This window comes from Lampetra planeri, unplaced genomic scaffold (assembly GCF_965212315.1).
Source record: "Lampetra planeri unplaced genomic scaffold, kcLamPlan1.2.h2 scaffold_980, whole genome shotgun sequence".
NCBI classification, from domain to species: Eukaryota; Metazoa; Chordata; class Hyperoartia; order Petromyzontiformes; family Petromyzontidae; genus Lampetra; species Lampetra planeri.
Window position 1 is genome coordinate 3,095 of NW_027615802.1, and position 21,721 is coordinate 24,815.

Here is a 21,721-nt window from a genome sequence, read left to right on the forward strand (position 1 = left end):
CCATCATCAGAGTTGTGTTTTTTGTTTGCATTATGACTGCAGGTATTGTGGTCTATGCAAACATGACTCCTTGTAAAAAAAAGGTGTCAGTTTCGTTGCCAGATAAAAGGGTAAAAAAACAATTATCATATTTTTACTGGCAAATGAGGTTCCCATAGTGTACCAGTCTTGTTGGGTCTTTCAGTGACGTGCCGATTTCATTGCTGCAGCAGCTGCCCCAGCAGACCCACCTAGCTCTCTGTTTAAAGCCCCGACACAGAGGCACTGGGTCTCTGTGTGTCTGTGTTGTGTGTGTGTGTCTCTCTCTGTGTGTCTATGTTGTGTGTCTCTGTGTTGTCTCTGTGTGTCTGTGTTGTGTGTGTGTCTCTCTCTGTGTGTCTGTGTTGTGTGTCTCTTTCTGTGTGTCTCTGTGTTGTCTCTGTGTGTCTATGTTGTGTGTCTCTCTCTCTCTCTGTGTGTCTGTGTTGTGTGTCTCTTTCTGTGTGTCTCTGTGTTGTCTCTGTGTGTCTATGTTGTGTGTCTCTCTCTCTCTGTGTGTGTCTGTGTTGTGTGTCTCTTTCTGTGTGTCTCTGTGTTGTCTCTGTGTGTCTATGTTGTGTGTCTCTCTCTCTCTCTGTGTGTCTGTGTTGTGTGTCTCTGTGTGTCTATGTTGTGTGTGTGTCTCTCTGTGTGTGTGTGTCTGTGTTGTGTGTCTCTTTCTGTGTGTCTCTGTGTTGTCTCTGTGTGTCTATGTTGGGTCTCTCTCTCTGTGTCTATGTTGTGTGTCTCTCTGTGTGTCTGCGTTGTGTGTCTCTTTCTGTGTGTCTATGTTGTGTGTCTATGTTGTGTGTCTCTCTGTGTGTGTCTGTGTTGTGTCTCTCTGTGTGTGTCTCTCTCTCTCTGTGTGTCTGTGTTGTGTGTCTCTTTCTGTGTGTCTCTGTGTTGTCTCTGTGTGTCTATGTTGTGTGTCTCTCTGTGTGTCTGTGTTGTGTGTCTCTCTCTCTCTCTGTGTCTGTGTTGTGTGTCTCTCTCTGTGTGTGTCTATGTTGTGTGTCTCTCTCTCTCTGTGTCTATGTTGTGTGTCTCTCTCTGTGTGTCTGTGTTGTGTGTCTGTGTTGTCTCTCTGTGTCTGTGTTGTGTGTGTCTCTCTCTCTCTGTGTATCTGTGTGTCTCTGTGTGTGTCTCTCTCTTTGTGTGTCTATGTTGTGTGTCTCTCTCTTTCTGTGTGTGTGTCTATGTTGTGTGTCTCTCTCTGTGTGTCTCTGTGTGTCTATGTTGTGTGTGTCTCTCTCTGTGTGTCTCTGTGTTGTCTCTGTGTGTCTATGTTGTGTGTGTCTCTCTCTGTGTGTCTCTGTGTTGTCTTTATGTCTATGTTGTGTGTGTGTCTCTCTCTCTGTGTGTCTATGTTGTGTGTGTCTCTCTGTGTGTCTCTGTGTTGTCTCTGTGTCTATGTTGTGTGTCTCTCTCTCTCTCTCTGTGTGTCTATGTTGTGTGTCTCTCTCTGTGTGTCTCTGTGTCTATGTTGTGTGTGTCTCTCTCTGTGTGTCTCTGTGTTGTCTCTGTGTCTATGTTGTGTGTCTCTCTCTCTCTCTGTGTGTCTATGTTGTGTGTCTCTCTCTGTGTGTCTCTGTGTGTCTATGTTGTGTGTGTCTCTCTCTGTGTCTATGTTGTGTGTCTCTTTCTGTGTCTCTCTCTGTGTGTCTCTGTGTCTATGTTGTGTGTCTCTCTCTCTGTGTGTGGGGGGGAGGGGAGGGAGAGGGGGGAGGGGCAGAGGAGTAGGGCGGTTGCATGGCCCAGGTGTGAGGTGCGTGCGAGAGAGAGAGACACACAGACACGGATACAGGTGAGAGAGAGACACACACACACACACAGCTACAAGTGTGACACACACACACAGTAGAGGCTCGCAATCTCGACCAAGTCTTCCTGCAGCTCGTCCACCACCTCGTCCACCACTTCGTCCACCACTTCGTCCACCACCTCATCCTCGTCGCCCTTGGCCAGGCGGAGCCTCGTGAAGGATCGTTCCCTTGAAGTCGCATCCTGATGGCTCACCCCAGTGGACAGGGAGCGGTGAGTTTGCGTGGTGAGGCGGGTGAGGTGTGGTGAGTTTGCGTGGTGAGGAGGGTGAGGTGTGGTGAGTTTGCGTGGTGAGGCGGGTGAGGTGTGGTGAGTTGGCGTGGTGAGGAGGGTGAGGTGTGGTGAGTTTGCGTGGTGAGGAGGGTGAGGTGTGGTGAGTTTGCGTGGTGAGGCGGGTGAGGTGTGGTGAGTTGGCGTGGTGAGGAGGGTGAGGTGTGGTGAGTTTGCGTGGTGAGGAGGGTGAGGTGTGGTGAGTTTGCGTGGTGAGGCGGGTGAGGTGTGGTGAGTTGGCGTGGTGAGGAGGGTGAGGTGTGGTGAGTTTGTATGAGCTGTGTGGCTGAGATGTCATCTTCTTTAAAAAAAAGTTTTTGATGTTCTGGCGAGCGATGAGTTCAGTTGTTGTGGTTGTCGACTTGAAGCTTTCGTGACTGCAGGAATCCATCATCTGAGTTCAAAGCAAAGAACAAAAACCACGACGACGTTTCGATCGCCTCCTGATGGAGGCCGACTGTGTCGCGATCGAAACGTCGTGGGTTTTTGCTTAAAAATTAGTTTTTTATTTTTATTTATTTTTATTTTATTTTTTATTTAATGTTGATTTTTAATTCATTTCTGATTTATTTTTATTTATAGCTTATTTTTAACGTATTATTTATTCATTTTTCTTTTTCTATCTACGTGATTTTACCGAAAGAACCAATAATCCGAGGGAGAGAGAAGACGATCGCTTGCGTTGCGATCGGAACTTCGTCGTCGTCGTTTTTGTTATTTTCTTTGAACCCATCGACGTGAATTTACCGAAAGACCCAAAGAAGATTAGTTGTTGTTGTGGTTGTGGTTGTTGTTGTGGTAGTTGTGGTTGTTGTTGTGGTTGTTGTGGTGGTTGTTGTGGTGGTTGTGGTGGTTGTTGTGGTGGTTGTTGTGGTTGTGGTTATTGTTGTGGTTGTTGTGGTGGTTGTTGTGGTGGTTGTGGTGGTTGTTTTGGTGGTTGTGGTTGTTGTTGTGGTTGTGGTTGTTGTTGTTGTGGTTGTTGTTGTGGTTGTTGTTGTTGTGGTTGTTGTGGTGGTTGTTGTGGTGGTTGTGGTTGTTGTGGTGGTTGTTGTTGTTGTGGTTGTTGTTGTTGTGGTTGTTGTTGTGGTTGTTGTGGTGGTTGTGGTTGTTGTTGTTGTGGTTGTTGTTGTGGTTTAAGGGGGCTTTGGCCAGGGGTGTGGTGTGGTGAGATGCAGTGAGACGTGGGGTGGTGAGACGTGGTGTGGTGAGACATGGTGTGGTGAGACATGGTGTGTTGTGGCGTGCTGCTTTATGTATCTAATGCTACCTCACGCGACCTCCCACGGTCATAAAACACCATGATACATTTACTCAAAATGTGTAGACCTACAAGCGAACGATCATTTGAGTTTGAAGTCCGCGTGCCCCCCCCCCCCCAACACACACACAGAGACACACAGAGATACACATAGACACACAGAGACACACAGAGACACACAGACACACACAGAGACACAGAGACACACAGACACACATAGACCCCCACAGAGACACAGAGACACAAAGAAATACACAGAGACACATAGACCACAGAGATACACAGAGATCCCACAGAGACACACAGAGACACAAATAAATACACAGAGACACATAGACCCCACAGAGACACACATAGACCCCACAGAGACACACAGAGAGCCACACAGAAACACAGAGACACACACAGCCACACACAGCCACACAGAGCCACACACACAGCCACACAGAGACACACAACCACACACAGAGCCACACAACTACACACAGCCACACAGAGACACACAGAGACACACACACAGAGCCACACAGAGCCACACAGAGCCACACACACAGAGACACACACACAGAGACACACACACAGAGACACACAGAGCCACACAGAGCCACACACACAGAGACACACACACAGAGACACACACACAGAGACACACACACAGAGCCACACAACCACACACAGAGCCACACAGAGCCACACAACTACACACAGCCACACAGAGACACACAGAGACACACAGAGCCACACAACCACACAGAGCCACACACAGACACACACACAGAGCCACACCGAGCCACTGTGCAGCCTCTTCTTCCTCCTCGAGCCCACGCAGGGGTCACGATCCGTTGGGCCCGGCATGCCCTGATGCACCGCACGGCCGAAGACGTTGGGGTGGTGGCGCTCCCACAAAAAATGTCTCTTGGGCCCTTCCACGCACCCTGTGAGTGCGGTGTGAGCCACTACTCGCGTAGATGCACGCCTGACCCCCCCCTCCCCCCCATCCCCATCGATGTTTGGAAGTAGGCAACAACGCTGCTCTGGTCATCTACAATAGAGGTGTCTCCTTTACTTTAGAGGCTATCCCTCCTTTGCCTGATGACGACCTTTAGAGGTCAACCCCCTTTTCCTGATGACGATCTTTAGAGGCTAACCCCCCTTTTCCTGATGACGATCTTTAGAAGCTAAACCCCCTTTTCCTGATCACGACCTTTAGAAGCTAAAATCCCTTTTCCTGATGACGCCATTTAGAAGCTAAAACCCATTTTCCTGATGACGACATTTAGAAGCTAAAACCCCTTTTCCTGATCACGACCTTTAGAAGCTAAAATCCCTTTTCCTGATGACGCCATTTAGAAGCTAAAACCCCTTTTCCTGATCACGACATTTAGATGCTAAAACCCCTTTTCCTGATGACGACATTTAGAGGCTAAAACCCCTTTTCCTGATGACGACATTTAGAAGCTAAAACTCCTTTTCCTGATGACGACATTTAGAAGCTAAAACCCTTTTTCCTGATGACGACATTTAGAGGCTAAAACCCCTTTTCCTGATGACGACATTTAGAGGCTAAAACCCCTTTTCCTGATGACGACATTTAGACGCTAAAACCCCTTTTCCTGATGACGACATTTAGAGGCTAAAACCCCTTTTCCTGATGACGACATTTAGACGCTAAAACCCCTTTTCCTGGTGACGACATTTAGAAACTAAAACCCCTTTTCCTGATGACGACATTTAGAAGCTAAAACCCCTTTTCCTGATGACGACATTTAGACGCTAAAGCCCCTTTTCCTGATGACGACATTTAGAAACTAAAACCCCTTTTCCTGATGACAACATTTAGAAGCTAAAACCCCTTTTCCTGATGACGACATTTAGAAGCTAAAACCCTTTTTCCTGATGACGACATTTAGAGGCTAAAACCCCTTTTCCTGATGACGACATTTAGAGGCTAAAACCCCTTTTCCTGATGACGACATTTAGACGCTAAAACCCCTTTTCCTGATGACGACATTTAGACGCTAAAACCCCTTTTCCTGGTGACGACATTTAGAAACTAAAACCCCTTTTCCTGATGACGACATTTAGAAGCTAAAACCCCTTTTCCTGATGACGACATTTAGACGCTAAAGCCCCTTTTCCTGATGACGACATTTAGAAACTAAAACCCCTTTTCCTGATGACGACATTTAGAAACTAAAACCCCTTTTCCTGATGACAACATTTAGAAGCTAAAACCCCTTTTCCTGATGACGACATTTAGAAGCTAAAACCCTTTTTCCTGATGACGACATTTAGAGGCTAAAACCCCTTTTCCTGATGACGACATTTAGAGGCTAAAACACCTTTTCCTGGTGACGACATTTAGAAACTAAAACCCCTTTTCCTGATGACGACATTTAGAAGCTAAAACCCCTTTTCCTGATGACGACATTTAGACGCTAAAGCCCCTTTTCCTGATGACGACATTTAGAAGCAAAAACCCCTTTTCCTGATGACGACATTTAGAAACTCACCCCCCTTTTCCTGATGACGTCATTTAGAAGCTAAAACCCCTTTTCCTGATGACGACATTTAGAAGCTAAAACCCCTTTTCCTGATGACCTTTAGAAGCTAAAACCCCTTTTCCTGATGACCTTTAGAAGCTAAAACCCCTTTTCCTGATGACCTTTAGAAGCTAAAACCCCTTTTCCTGATGACGACATTTAGAAGCGAAAACCCCTTTTCCTGATGACGACATTTAGAAACTAAAACCCCTTTTCCTGATGACCTTTAGAAGCTAAAACCCCTTTTCCTGATGACGACATTTAGAAGCGAAAACCCCTTTTCCTGATGACCTTTAGAAGCTAAAACCCCTTTTCCTGATGACGACATTTAGAAGCGAAAACCCCTTTTCCTGATGACGACATTTAGAAACTAAAACCCCTTTTCCTGATGACGACATTTAGAAGCTAAAACCCCTTTTCCTGATGACGACATTTAGAAGCGAAAACCCCTTTTCCTGATGACGACATTTAGAAGCTAAAACCCCTTTTCCCGATGACGACATTTAGAAGCTAAAACCCCTTTTCCTGATGACGACATTTAGAAACTAAAACCCCTTTTCCTGATGACGACATTTAGAAGCTAAAACCCTTTTTCCTGATGATGACATTTAGAAACTAAAACCCCTTTACCTGATGACGACATTTAGAAACTAAAATCCCTTTTCCTGATGACGACATTTAGAAGCTAAAACCCCTTTTCCTGATGACGACATTTAGAAACTAAAGCCCCTTTTCCTGATGATGACATTTAGAAGCTAAAACCCTTTTTCCTGATGACGACATTTAGAAACTAAAACCCCTTTTCCTGATGACGACATTTAGAAACTAGAACCCGTTTTCCTGATGACCTTTAGATGCTAAAACCCTTTTCCTGATGACCTTTAGAAGCTAAAACCCCTTTTCCTGATGACCTTTAGAAGCTAAAACCCCTTTTCCCGATGACCTCAAGAAGCTAAAACCCCTTTTCCTGATGACCTTTAGAGACTAAAACCCCTTTTCCTGATGACGACATTTAGACGCTAAAACCCCCTTTCTTGATGACGACATTTAGAAACTAAAACCCCTTTTCCTGATGACGTCATTTAGAAGCTAAACCCCCTTTTCCTGATGACGACATTTAGAAGCTAAAACCCCTTTTCCCGATGACGACATTTAGAAGCTAAAACCCTTTTCCCGATGACGACATTTAGAAGCTAAACCCCCTCTTCCTGATGACGACATTTAGAAGCTAAAACCCCTCTTCCTGATTACGACATTTAGAAGCTAAACCCCCTCTTCCTGATGACGACATTTAGAAGCTAAAACCCTTTTCCTGATGACGTCATTTAGAAGCTAAAACCCCTCTTCCTGATGACAACATTTAGAAGCTAAAACCCCTTTTCCTGATGACGACATTTAGAAACTAAAACCCCTCTTCCTGATGACGACATTTAGAAGCTAAAACCCTTTTCCTGATGACGACATTTAGAAACTAAAACCCCTTTTCCTGATGACGTAATTTAGAAACTAAAATCCCTTTTCCTGATGACGACATTTAGAAGCTAAAACCCTTTTCCTGATGACGACATTTAGACGCTAAAACCCCTTTTCCTGATGACGTCATTTAGAAACTAAAACCCTTTTCCTGATGACGACATTTAGAAACTAAAACCCCTTTTCCTGATGACGTCATTTAGAAACTAAAATCCCTTTTCCTGATGACGACATTTAGAAGCTAAAACCCTTTTCCTGATGACGACATTTAGACGCTAAAACCCCTTTTCCTGATGACGTCATTTAGAAACTAAAATCCCTTTTCCTGATGACGACATTTAGAAGCTAAAACCCCTTTTCCTGATGACGACATTTAGAAGCTAAAACCCCTTTTCCTGGTGATGACATTTAGAAGCTAAAACCCCTTTTCCTGATGACGACATTTAGAAGCTAAAACCCCTTTTCCTGATGACGACATTTAGAAGCTAAAACCCCTTTTCCTGATGACGACATTTAGAAGCTAAAACCCCTTTTCCTGATGACGACATTTAGAAGCTAAAACCCCTTTTCCTGATGACGACATTTAGAAGCTAAAACCCCTTTTCCTGATGACGACATTTAGAAGCTAAAACCCCTCTTCCTGGTGACGACATTTAGAAGCTAAAACCCCTTTTCCTGATGACATTTAGAAGCTAAAACCCCTTTTCCTGATGACGACATTTAGAAGCTAAAACCCCTTTTCCTGATGACGTCATTTAGAAGCTAAAACCCCTTTTCCTGATGACGACATTTAGAAGCTAAAACCCCTTTTCCTGATGACGTCATTTAGAAGCTAAAACCCCTTTTCCTGATGACGACATTTAGAAGCTAAAACCCCTTTTCCTGATGACGACATTTAGAAACTTCAACCCCTTTTCCTGATGACGTCATTTAGAAGCTAAAACCCCTTTTCCTGATGACGACATTTAGAAGCTAAAACCCCTTTTCCTGATGACGTCATTTAGAAGCTAAAACCCCTTTTCCTGATGACGACATTTAGAAGCTAAAACCTTTTTTCCTGATGACGTCATTTAGAAACTAAAATCCCTTTTCCTGATGACGACATTTAGAAGCTAAAACCCCTTTTCCTGATGACGACATTTAGAAGCTAAAACCCCTTTTCCTGGTGATGACATTTAGAAGCTAAAACCCCTTTTCCTGATGACGACATTTAGAAGCTAAAACCCCTTTTCCTGATGACGACATTTAGAAGCTAAAACCCCTTTTCCTGATGACGACATTTAGAAGCTAAAACCCCTTTTCCTGATGACGACATTTAGAAGCTAAAACCCCTTTTCCTGATGACGACATTTAGAAGCTAAAACCCCTTTTCCTGATGACGACATTTAGAAGCTAAAACCCCTCTTCCTGGTGACGATCTTTAGAGGCTAACCCCCCTTTTCCTGATGACGATCTTTAGAAGCTAAACCCCCTTTTCCTGATCACGACCTTTAGAAGCTAAAATCCCTTTTCCTGATGACGCCATTTAGAAGCTAAAACCCATTTTCCTGATGACGACATTTAGAAGCTAAAACCCCTTTTCCTGATCACGACCTTTAGAAGCTAAAATCCCTTTTCCTGATGACGCCATTTAGAAGCTAAAACCCCTTTTCCTGATCACGACATTTAGATGCTAAAACCCCTTTTCCTGATGACGACATTTAGAGGCTAAAACCCCTTTTCCTGATGACGACATTTAGAAGCTAAAACTCCTTTTCCTGATGACGACATTTAGAAGCTAAAACCCTTTTTCCTGATGACGACATTTAGAGGCTAAAACCCCTTTTCCTGATGACGACATTTAGAGGCTAAAACCCCTTTTCCTGATGACGACATTTAGACGCTAAAACCCCTTTTCCTGATGACGACATTTAGAGGCTAAAACCCCTTTTCCTGATGACGACATTTAGACGCTAAAACCCCTTTTCCTGGTGACGACATTTAGAAACTAAAACCCCTTTTCCTGATGACGACATTTAGAAGCTAAAACCCCTTTTCCTGATGACGACATTTAGACGCTAAAGCCCCTTTTCCTGATGACGACATTTAGAAACTAAAACCCCTTTTCCTGATGACAACATTTAGAAGCTAAAACCCCTTTTCCTGATGACGACATTTAGAAGCTAAAACCCTTTTTCCTGATGACGACATTTAGAGGCTAAAACCCCTTTTCCTGATGACGACATTTAGAGGCTAAAACCCCTTTTCCTGATGACGACATTTAGACGCTAAAACCCCTTTTCCTGATGACGACATTTAGACGCTAAAACCCCTTTTCCTGGTGACGACATTTAGAAACTAAAACCCCTTTTCCTGATGACGACATTTAGAAGCTAAAACCCCTTTTCCTGATGACGACATTTAGACGCTAAAGCCCCTTTTCCTGATGACGACATTTAGAAACTAAAACCCCTTTTCCTGATGACGACATTTAGAAACTAAAACCCCTTTTCCTGATGACAACATTTAGAAGCTAAAACCCCTTTTCCTGATGACGACATTTAGAAGCTAAAACCCTTTTTCCTGATGACGACATTTAGAGGCTAAAACCCCTTTTCCTGATGACGACATTTAGAGGCTAAAACACCTTTTCCTGGTGACGACATTTAGAAACTAAAACCCCTTTTCCTGATGACGACATTTAGAAGCTAAAACCCCTTTTCCTGATGACGACATTTAGACGCTAAAGCCCCTTTTCCTGATGACGACATTTAGAAGCAAAAACCCCTTTTCCTGATGACGACATTTAGAAACTCACCCCCCTTTTCCTGATGACGTCATTTAGAAGCTAAAACCCCTTTTCCTGATGACGACATTTAGAAGCTAAAACCCCTTTTCCTGATGACCTTTAGAAGCTAAAACCCCTTTTCCTGATGACCTTTAGAAGCTAAAACCCCTTTTCCTGATGACCTTTAGAAGCTAAAACCCCTTTTCCTGATGACGACATTTAGAAGCGAAAACCCCTTTTCCTGATGACGACATTTAGAAACTAAAACCCCTTTTCCTGATGACCTTTAGAAGCTAAAACCCCTTTTCCTGATGACGACATTTAGAAGCGAAAACCCCTTTTCCTGATGACCTTTAGAAGCTAAAACCCCTTTTCCTGATGACGACATTTAGAAGCGAAAACCCCTTTTCCTGATGACGACATTTAGAAACTAAAACCCCTTTTCCTGATGACGACATTTAGAAGCTAAAACCCCTTTTCCTGATGACGACATTTAGAAGCGAAAACCCCTTTTCCTGATGACGACATTTAGAAGCTAAAACCCCTTTTCCCGATGACGACATTTAGAAGCTAAAACCCCTTTTCCTGATGACGACATTTAGAAACTAAAACCCCTTTTCCTGATGACGACATTTAGAAGCTAAAACCCTTTTTCCTGATGATGACATTTAGAAACTAAAACCCCTTTACCTGATGACGACATTTAGAAACTAAAATCCCTTTTCCTGATGACGACATTTAGAAGCTAAAACCCCTTTTCCTGATGACGACATTTAGAAACTAAAGCCCCTTTTCCTGATGATGACATTTAGAAGCTAAAACCCTTTTTCCTGATGACGACATTTAGAAACTAAAACCCCTTTTCCTGATGACGACATTTAGAAACTAGAACCCGTTTTCCTGATGACCTTTAGATGCTAAAACCCTTTTCCTGATGACCTTTAGAAGCTAAAACCCCTTTTCCTGATGACCTTTAGAAGCTAAAACCCCTTTTCCCGATGACCTCAAGAAGCTAAAACCCCTTTTCCTGATGACCTTTAGAGACTAAAACCCCTTTTCCTGATGACGACATTTAGACGCTAAAACCCCCTTTCTTGATGACGACATTTAGAAACTAAAACCCCTTTTCCTGATGACGTCATTTAGAAGCTAAACCCCCTTTTCCTGATGACGACATTTAGAAGCTAAAACCCCTTTTCCCGATGACGACATTTAGAAGCTAAAACCCTTTTCCCGATGACGACATTTAGAAGCTAAACCCCCTCTTCCTGATGACGACATTTAGAAGCTAAAACCCCTCTTCCTGATTACGACATTTAGAAGCTAAACCCCCTCTTCCTGATGACGACATTTAGAAGCTAAAACCCTTTTCCTGATGACGTCATTTAGAAGCTAAAACCCCTCTTCCTGATGACAACATTTAGAAGCTAAAACCCCTTTTCCTGATGACGACATTTAGAAACTAAAACCCCTCTTCCTGATGACGACATTTAGAAGCTAAAACCCTTTTCCTGATGACGACATTTAGAAACTAAAACCCCTTTTCCTGATGACGTAATTTAGAAACTAAAATCCCTTTTCCTGATGACGACATTTAGAAGCTAAAACCCTTTTCCTGATGACGACATTTAGACGCTAAAACCCCTTTTCCTGATGACGTCATTTAGAAACTAAAACCCTTTTCCTGATGACGACATTTAGAAACTAAAACCCCTTTTCCTGATGACGTCATTTAGAAACTAAAATCCCTTTTCCTGATGACGACATTTAGAAGCTAAAACCCTTTTCCTGATGACGACATTTAGACGCTAAAACCCCTTTTCCTGATGACGTCATTTAGAAACTAAAATCCCTTTTCCTGATGACGACATTTAGAAGCTAAAACCCCTTTTCCTGATGACGACATTTAGAAGCTAAAACCCCTTTTCCTGGTGATGACATTTAGAAGCTAAAACCCCTTTTCCTGATGACGACATTTAGAAGCTAAAACCCCTTTTCCTGATGACGACATTTAGAAGCTAAAACCCCTTTTCCTGATGACGACATTTAGAAGCTAAAACCCCTTTTCCTGATGACGACATTTAGAAGCTAAAACCCCTTTTCCTGATGACGACATTTAGAAGCTAAAACCCCTTTTCCTGATGACGACATTTAGAAGCTAAAACCCCTCTTCCTGGTGACGACATTTAGAAGCTAAAACCCCTTTTCCTGATGACATTTAGAAGCTAAAACCCCTTTTCCTGATGACGACATTTAGAAGCTAAAACCCCTTTTCCTGATGACGTCATTTAGAAGCTAAAACCCCTTTTCCTGATGACGACATTTAGAAGCTAAAACCCCTTTTCCTGATGACGTCATTTAGAAGCTAAAACCCCTTTTCCTGATGACGACATTTAGAAGCTAAAACCCCTTTTCCTGATGACGACATTTAGAAACTTCAACCCCTTTTCCTGATGACGTCATTTAGAAGCTAAAACCCCTTTTCCTGATGACGACATTTAGAAGCTAAAACCCCTTTTCCTGATGACGTCATTTAGAAGCTAAAACCCCTTTTCCTGATGACGACATTTAGAAGCTAAAACCTTTTTTCCTGATGACGTCATTTAGAAACTAAAATCCCTTTTCCTGATGACGACATTTAGAAGCTAAAACCCCTTTTCCTGATGACGACATTTAGAAGCTAAAACCCCTTTTCCTGGTGATGACATTTAGAAGCTAAAACCCCTTTTCCTGATGACGACATTTAGAAGCTAAAACCCCTTTTCCTGATGACGACATTTAGAAGCTAAAACCCCTTTTCCTGATGACGACATTTAGAAGCTAAAACCCCTTTTCCTGATGACGACATTTAGAAGCTAAAACCCCTTTTCCTGATGACGACATTTAGAAGCTAAAACCCCTTTTCCTGATGACGACATTTAGAAGCTAAAACCCCTCTTCCTGGTGACGACATTTAGAAGCTAAAACCCCTTTTCCTGATGACATTTAGAAGCTAAAACCCCTTTTCCTGATGACGACATTTAGAAGCTAAAACCCCTTTTCCTGATGACGTCATTTAGAAGCTAAAACCCATTTTCCTGATGACGACATTTAGAAGCTAAAACCCCTTTTCCTGATGACGTCATTTAGAAGCTAAAACCCCTTTTCCTGATGACGACATTTAGAAGCTAAAACCCCTTTTCCTGATGACGACATTTAGAAACTTCAACCCCTTTTCCTGATGACGACATTTAGAAGCTAAAACCCCTTTTCCTGATGACGACATTTAGACGCTAAAATCCCTTTTCCTGATGACGACATTTAGAAACTAAAACCCCTTTTCCTGATGACGACATTTAGACGCTAAAATCCCTTTTCCTGATGACGACATTTAGAAACTAAAACTCCTTTTCCTGATGACGACATTTAGAAACTTCAACCCCTTTTCCTGATGACGACATTTAGAAGCTAAAACCCCTTTTCCTGATGACGACATTTAGACGCTAAAATCCCTTTTCCTGATGACGACATTTAGAAACTAAAACTCCTTTTCCTGATGACGACATTTAGTCGCTAAAACCCCTCTTCCTGATGACGACATTTAGAAACTTCAACCCCTTTTCCTGATGACGACATTCAGAAGCTAAAACCCTTTTCCTGATGACGACATTTAGAAGCTAAAACCCCTTTTCCTGATGACAACATTTAGAAGCTAACCCCCCTTTGAAAGGGGCAGAAGAGCGTTGCACTTCGCATTTGATGGCCGTAACGCGTGGCGTCGACCCAACAGAGGTCCGGTGCGAATAGTGGCATCGTAGGTCAAGCGGAAAGTGCCACGCTGCTTGTAGGGGGGTCGCGTTCCAGGTGGAAATCGCAGGCTGGCTGGACACCTGGGCGGGCTGGCTGGCCGTACCCCATAATAGAGGGGGGGGGGGGAGGAGGACACGTGACGTCACAGGCGCACTGCGTGACGTCGGCAGGCGTGCTGCGTGACGTCAGAAGGCGTGGCCTGTACGAAGCGCTGTGGTGCCCGCTGCCACGATCGCCTCGCCATTGCCGCCAGACACTGTGTCTCTTCTTCTTGGTTCTTTCGGTAAAGTCACGTAGAAGGGAAATAATAAAATAATAAAAATAAAACATAATAAAAAAATATAATGAAGTAATTTTTATTTTTATTCTTGGTTCTTTCGGTAAAGTCACGTAGAAGGGAAATAATAAATTAATAGAAATAAAACATAATTAAAAAATATCATAAATTACTTTGTATTATTTTATTACTTCCCTTCTACGTGATGACTTTACCGAAAGAACCAAGAAGATGAATCCCTGCAGTCACGGAAGCTTTAAATCGAAACTGTGTGTCTCTGTTAAAGTCTCACAATGCACTACCCCCTCCTCCGTATCTCCACACCACTCCCCCCCTCGTCTTGTTTCACTGCAGCTCTATTACCATTTCCAGCAGTTGCTTCTTGCTGTGGTGGTCCCACCTGATGACGAGGGCTTGTGTTGCGCCCGAAACGTCGTGATTTAATTTGTATTTTTTTACTTTTATTATTTTTTACCGACGTGACTTTACCTTTCCAGCAGTTGCTTCTTGCTGTGGTGGTCCCACCTGATGACGAGGGCTTGTGTTGCGCCCGAAACGTCGTGATTAAATTTTTATTGTATTTTTTATTTTTTTACTTTTATTATTTTTTACCTACGTGACTTTACCGAAAGAACCAAAGAGTACGTGGGTCTCATCTTCTTGGTTCTTTCGGTAAAGTCACGTAAAATGGATATAATAATATCAATCAGGTCAGAATTAACACTCGTCAGAAACACCGTCGACCCCCCTTAGGGCGGACAACGCCCTGGCATTGTGTGAAGTGCCAATGTGGTGACAGACGTCGCGTTTCCATAGTGCAGGCTGCTGCTGCTGTTGTTGTTGTTTGTGTTGGGTGAGATCGCGTGACAATGTACAGCCCGTGTCGTTAAACCCACCACCACCCGACACGGCCAATCAGTGAGGTGAGTGTCACGTAAACAGGACGTGGCCAACTCGTTACTAGTACAGCTGTAGTGTGTAGTGTAGTGTGTAGTGTAGTATACTAGTACAGCACTAGTGTATAGTGTAGTGTGTAGTGTATAGTGTAGTATACTAGTACAGCACTAGTGTATAGTGTAGTGTGTAGTGTATAGTGTAGTGTATAGTGTAGAGTGTAGTGTATAGTGTAGTATACTAGTACAGCACTAGTGTATAGTGTAGTGTATAGTGTAGTGTATAGTGTAGTGTATAGAGTAGTATGCTAGTACAGTACTAGTGTGTAGTGTATAGTGTAGTGTACTAGTACAGCACTAGTCTGTAGTGTATAGTGTAGTGTATAGTGTAGTATACTAGTACAGCACTAGTGTGTAGTGTATAGTGTAGTATACTAGTACAGCACTATTGTATAGTGTAGTGTATAGTGTAGTGTATAGTGTAGTGTATAGTGTAGTGTATAGTGTAGTATACTAGTACAGCACTAGTGTGTAGTGTATAGTGTAGTATACTAGTACAGCACTAGTGTATAGTGTAGTGTATAGTGTAGTGTACTAGTACAGCACTAGTGTGTAGTGTATAGTGTAGTGTACTAGTACAGCACTAGTGTGTAGTGTATAGTGTAGTGTACTAGTACAGCACTAGTGTGTAGTGTATAGTGTAGTATACTACACTATCCACTACACTACACATTATTGTTAAAACGAAATAAAAAGCCAATCACATGCGTTAGTGGATTTTTTTAATATTTTAGACAGGAAATGAGTTTTCAAATTTAGATTTTTTTTTTCTGGGGGGGGGGGGGGGGGGGGGGAGGGAGAGACCCCCAGACCCCCCAATGTTGATTCCATGGCTTAGGGCCTTGCCTCAGCCTCTACAGAGGAGGCAGGGGCAACCAGCACAAGCCTTGCTAAAGCTTCCACCGGACTGAAAAGTCCTCTGACCTCTTGCACCGTTTCCCCAATGATGCTAGCAACATCCGAGCTCGTTTAATCCGTGCAATGAGCCACAAACACAGCCAGGTGCACTTGCAGTCGTCTTGAATGCAATTCCTGGAGACTCGTCTCGCACCTTGTCTCAGTGTCTCCTTAGTAGCAGCACATTCTCAGGCTGCTGCAGCTTCATATTCTCGATTCTTTCGCTAAAAGTCACGTAGAAGGGAAATAATAAAGTAATAAATATAAAACAATAAAAATTCTCTCGTAAAAAAAAAAGGTGACACCTTGTAAAAAAAAAGGTGACACCTTGTAAAAAAAAAAAGGTGTCAGTTTTGTTGCCAGATAAAAGGGTAAAAAGACAATTACCATATTTTTTTACTGGCAAATGAGGTTTCAATGGTGTAATTGCAGGGTCTGTTCGCAGCCCCTGACATCCGCTCAGCTCTCAGGCAGTATGAGTCACGCAGTGCGCCTGCTGACGTCACGCGGTGTGCCTGTTGACGTCACGCAGTGTGCCTGCCGACGTCACGCGGTGTGCCTGCTGACGTCACGCGGTGTGCCTGCTGACGTCACGCGGTGTGCCTGCCGACGTCACGCAGTGCGCCTGCTGACGTCACGCGGTGTGCCTGCTGACGTCACGCGGTGTGCCTGCTGACGTCACGCGGTGTGCCTGCCGACGTCACGCAGTGCGCCTGCCGACGTCACGCGGTGCGCCTGCCGACGTCACGCGGTGTGCCTGTTGACGTCACGCGGTGTGCCTGCTGACGTCACGCGGTGTGCCTGTTGACGTCACGCGGTGTGCCTGCTGACGTCACGCAGTGCGCCTGCTGACGTCACGCGGTGTGCCTGCCGACGTCACGCGGTGTGCCTGCCGACGTCACGTGGTGTGCCTGTTGACGTCACGCGGTGTGCCTGCTGACGTCACGCGGTGTGCCTGTTGACGTCACGCGGTATGCCTGTTGACGTCACGCGGTATGCCTGTTGACGTCACGCAGTGTACCTGTTGACGTCACGCGGTGTGCCTGTTGACGTCACGCAGTGCGCCTGCCGACGTCACGCAGTGCGCCTGCCGACGTCACGCGGTGTGCCTGTTGACGTCACGCGGTGTGCCTGCCGACGTCACGCAGTGCGCCTGCCGACGTCACGCGGTGTGCCTGTTGACATCACGCGGTGTGCTGCTGACGTCACGTATCTTCCCCCCCCCCCCCCCACCTCTATTATGGATGATATTAGTCGCGAAATCTCGATTACGTGTTAAACCAACGTCGCGTTTAGCCACGGATTGCCCTTTCACATCAGCAGGAGGCGATGGGGGTGGGTGGCAAGGCCCCACCAAACTGCTGAAGGTGATGAATGATTTTTCAAAATTGCAAAAAAAAGTCAAACTTAATTAAATCTCTCCACGTGGATTCGCCCCAATGAAGGTGACATTTTAAGTTGTTAAATTTCGACTGACTGCAGGAAATCCCTACTCTTGGCTCTTTCGGTAAAGTCACGGAGATAGAAAATACAAAATGAAATATAAAAAAATTGTCAACTAATAAATCGAAAATAATGAAAGCAAAAAACCCGACAAAGGTTCCCATCGCAAAACACCCCGGCGGTCTTCACCGGGATTTTCTCTCCGTTCCCTCAATCAGTTCATTTCAGTTCGGTTCATTTATTGACACGCTGTTATATTTAACTCCGTCTGTTGTATCCTCAAATACTTATTTCCCTCATTAAAATGCAAATCAATGTATAACATGTTTGACATGCGTTTTTCTGGATTTTGTTGTTATTCTGTATCTCACTTTTCAAATAAACCTAACATTAAAATTATAGACTGATCATTTCTTTGTCAGTGGGCAAACGTACAAAATTAGCAGGGGATCAAATGCTTCTTTCCCTCACTGTAGATGCCACTGGTTCTTCACGTTCTGCAGATGTAGATGCCACTGGTTCTTCATGTTCTGTAGATGTAGATGCCACTGGTTCTTCACGTTCTGCAGATGTAGATGCCACTGGTTCTTCACGTTCTGCAGATGTAGATGCCACTGGTTCTTCAAGTTCTACAGATGTAGATGCCACTGGTTCTTCACGTTCTGCAGATGTAGATGCCACTGGTTCTTCAAGTTCTACAGATGTAGATGCCACTGGTTCTTCAAGTTCTACAGATGTAGATGCCACTGGTTCTTCAAGTTCTATAGATGTAGATGCCACTGGTTCTTCACGTTCTGCAGATGTAGATGCCACTGGTTCTTCACGTTCTACAGATGTAGATGCCACTGGTTCTTCACGTTCTACAGATGTAGATGCCACTGGTTCTTCACGTTCTACAGATGTAGATGCCACTGGTTCTTCACGTTCTGCAGATGTAGATGCCACTGGTTCTTCACGTTCTGCAGATGTAGATGCCACTGGTTCTTCACGTTCTACAGATGTAGATGCCACTGGTTCTTCACGTTCTACAGATGTAGATGCCACTGGTTCTTCACGTTCTACAGATGTAGATGCCACTGGTTCTTCACGTTCTACAGATGTAGATGCCACTGGTTCTTCACGTTCTACAGATGTAGATGCCACTGGTTCTTCACGTTCTACAGATGTAGATGCCACTGGTTCTTCACGTTCTGCAGATGTAGATGCCACTGGTTCTTCACGTTCTGCAGATGTAGATGCCACTGGTTCTTCACGTTCTACAGATGTAGATGCCACTGGTTCTTCACGTTCTACAGATGTAGATGCCACTGGTTCTTCACGTTCTACAGATGTAGATGCCACTGGTTCTTCACGTTCTACAGATGTAGATGCCACTGGTTCTTCACGTTCTACAGATGTAGATGCCACTGGTTCTTCACGTTCTACAGATGTAGATGCCACTGGTTCTTCACGTTCTACAGATGTAGATGCCACTGGTTCTTCACGTTCTGCAGATGTAGATGCCACTGGTTCTTCACGTTCTACAGATGTAGATGCCACTGGTTCTTCACGTTCTGCAGATGTAGATGCCACTGGTTCTTCACGTTCTGCAGATGTAGATGCCACTGGTTCTTCACGTTCTGCGGATGTAGATGCCACCGCCACCATTTATTGCGCATGGCGGTTGAACTTACGACTCTTGACGCACGGACCATATTTTGTTCGTATCTCGGAAGGTTCCTGCGTCGAATGTTCGTCATTAGAGGAGTCCCTGGATGTCGGAACGTGGGCAGGAATGTGCCCAATGCGTACTTACGCAACTTGTACCTTATTCATACCAACTTATTTATTTATAAACGACTTTCCGACCTTTTCAATATTTTGCACTGCTGTCGTTTTTGTTGTTGCCGAAATTGGATCGCCACTTTGGCAGGGAGATGCTATCATCCTCACCTGGTATGTAAGTCGTGGGTTCCATCCCGACCCTGGCGCCTGCTGCTGCTGTATATTTGGAGTTTGCGTGTCTCTCTCTCTCTCTTATCATCATCACGGTGTCTAGGAGATGTTAACTACCTCGCCTGGTGTACAGGAGGTCGTGGGTTCCATCCCGACCCTGACGATGCCTGCTGTATATTTGGAGTTTGCGTGTCTTTCTCTCTCTCTTATCATCATCACGGTGTCTAGGAGATGTTAACTACCTCGCCTGGTGTACAGGAGGTCGTGGATTCCATCCCGACCCTGGCGCCTGCTGCTGTATATTTGGAGTTTGCGTGTCTCTCTCTCTTATCATCATCACGGTGTCTAGGAGATGTTAACTACCTCGCCTGGTGTACAGGAGGTCGTGGGTTTGATCCCGACCCTGACGACGCCTGTTGTATATTTGGAGTTTGCATGTGGCTAGGAGATGTTAACTACCTCGCCTGGTACACAGGAGGTCGTGGGTTCCATCCCGACCCTGGCGCCTGCTGCTGTATATTTGGAGTTTGCGTGTCTCTCTCTCTCTTATCATCATCACGGTGTCTAGGAGATGTTAACTACCTCGCCTGGTACACAGGAGGTCGTGGGTTCCATCCCGACCCTGACGATGCCTGCTGTATATTTGGAGTTTGCGTGTGGCTAGGAGATGTTAACTACCTCGCCTGGTACACAGGGTGTCGTGGGTTCCATCCCGACCCTGACGACGCCTGCTGCTGTATATTTAGAGTTTGCGTGTCTCTCTCTCTCTCATCATCACGGTGGCTAGGAGATGTTAACTACCTCGCCTGGTACACAGGAGATCGTGGGTTCCATCCCGACCCTGACGACCCCTGCTGTATATTTGGAGTTTGCGTGTCTCTCTCTCTCTCATCATCATCACGGTGGCTAGGAGATGTTAACTACCTCGCCTGGTGTACAGGAGGTCGTGGGTTCGATCCCGACCCTGACGCCTGCTGCTGTATTTGGAGTTTGGATGTGGCTAGGAGATGTTAACTACCTCGCCTGGTATACTGGAGGTCGTGGGTTCGATCCCGACCCTGACGACGCCTGCTGCTGCTGCTGTATATTTGGAGTGTGCGTGTCTCTCTCTCTATCCCCCCGTGGTCGCGTGGAATGTTTTGCTCTGTTCATCCAGTTTCCCCCCCCCACACACACATTTTTAGCATCACGCAATTGAGATGATTCAGATCGTTTCTCCTGCTCTGCATGTCCACGTGCATGACGATGAGCTTACCCTGTTGCGCTATCGTTTGTGGTGGCCAGGGTCGCTCCTGAAAAATAAGTTAATAGCTGATGTTGGCCTGCGCCTGCTAGGATGGTGGATGGTTTAGCAAATCTATAGTAATAGGTTTTTACCCTTTTTATCTGGCAACAAAACTGACACCTTTTATACAAGGGACCATGTTTGCATTAGCCACAACACAACATTTTGACCGCAAGTGTCGTGGTTAATGCAAACATGATCCCTTGTATTAAGGTGTCAGTTTTGTTGCCAGATAAAAGGGTAAACACCTGTTACTATATCTTGCTACTGGCAAAGGAGGTCTCATAATTTTTAGCAAACCTGTCAACCCCTTATCAGTGCCCTACCTTATAACAGATCAACTCAGACCTTACTGGTCACCCCGTGCCACTTACAGATCTCAACGTTCATCCTATACACCACTACTATACACTACACTATACACTACACTATACACTACACTATACACTACACTATACACTACACTACTAAACACTCCACTATACACTACACTATACACTACACTATACACTCCACTATACACTACACTATACACTACACTATACACTACACTACACTACACACTACACTATACACTACACTATACACTACACTACACACTACACTATACACTACACTATACACTACACTACACACTACACTATACACTACACTATACACTACACTATACACTACACTATACACTACATTATACACTACACTATACACTCCACTATACACTACACTATACACTACACTATGCACTACACTATGCACTACACTATACACTACACTATGCACTACACTATGCACTACACTATGCACTACACTATACACTACACTATACACTACACTATACACTACACTATACGTGGGTATGCATCTGCGTGAGCCTGTAGGTCCTAGTGGGGGTCTCTGTGTGTCTCTGTGTGTCTCTGTGTGTCTCTGTATGTCTCTGTATGTCTCTGTGGGTCTCTGTGTGTCTCTACGAGTCTCTGTGTATCTCTGTGGGG

General features: G+C 44.4%; 1 long non-coding RNA gene across 1 annotated transcript in view; it reads left to right on the forward strand.

The window, feature by feature from the left end:
* Positions 1–1,764: 1,764 nt before the first annotated feature.
* The window catches only part of LOC144742307 (uncharacterized), a 28,948-nt gene continuing 8,991 nt past the window's right edge, over positions 1,765–21,721 (forward strand). Inside the window, exon 1 of the long non-coding RNA XR_013590077.1 lies at positions 1,765–2,052. This is a non-coding gene — a long non-coding RNA (uncharacterized LOC144742307). The remainder of the gene's footprint in view (positions 2,053–21,721) is intronic.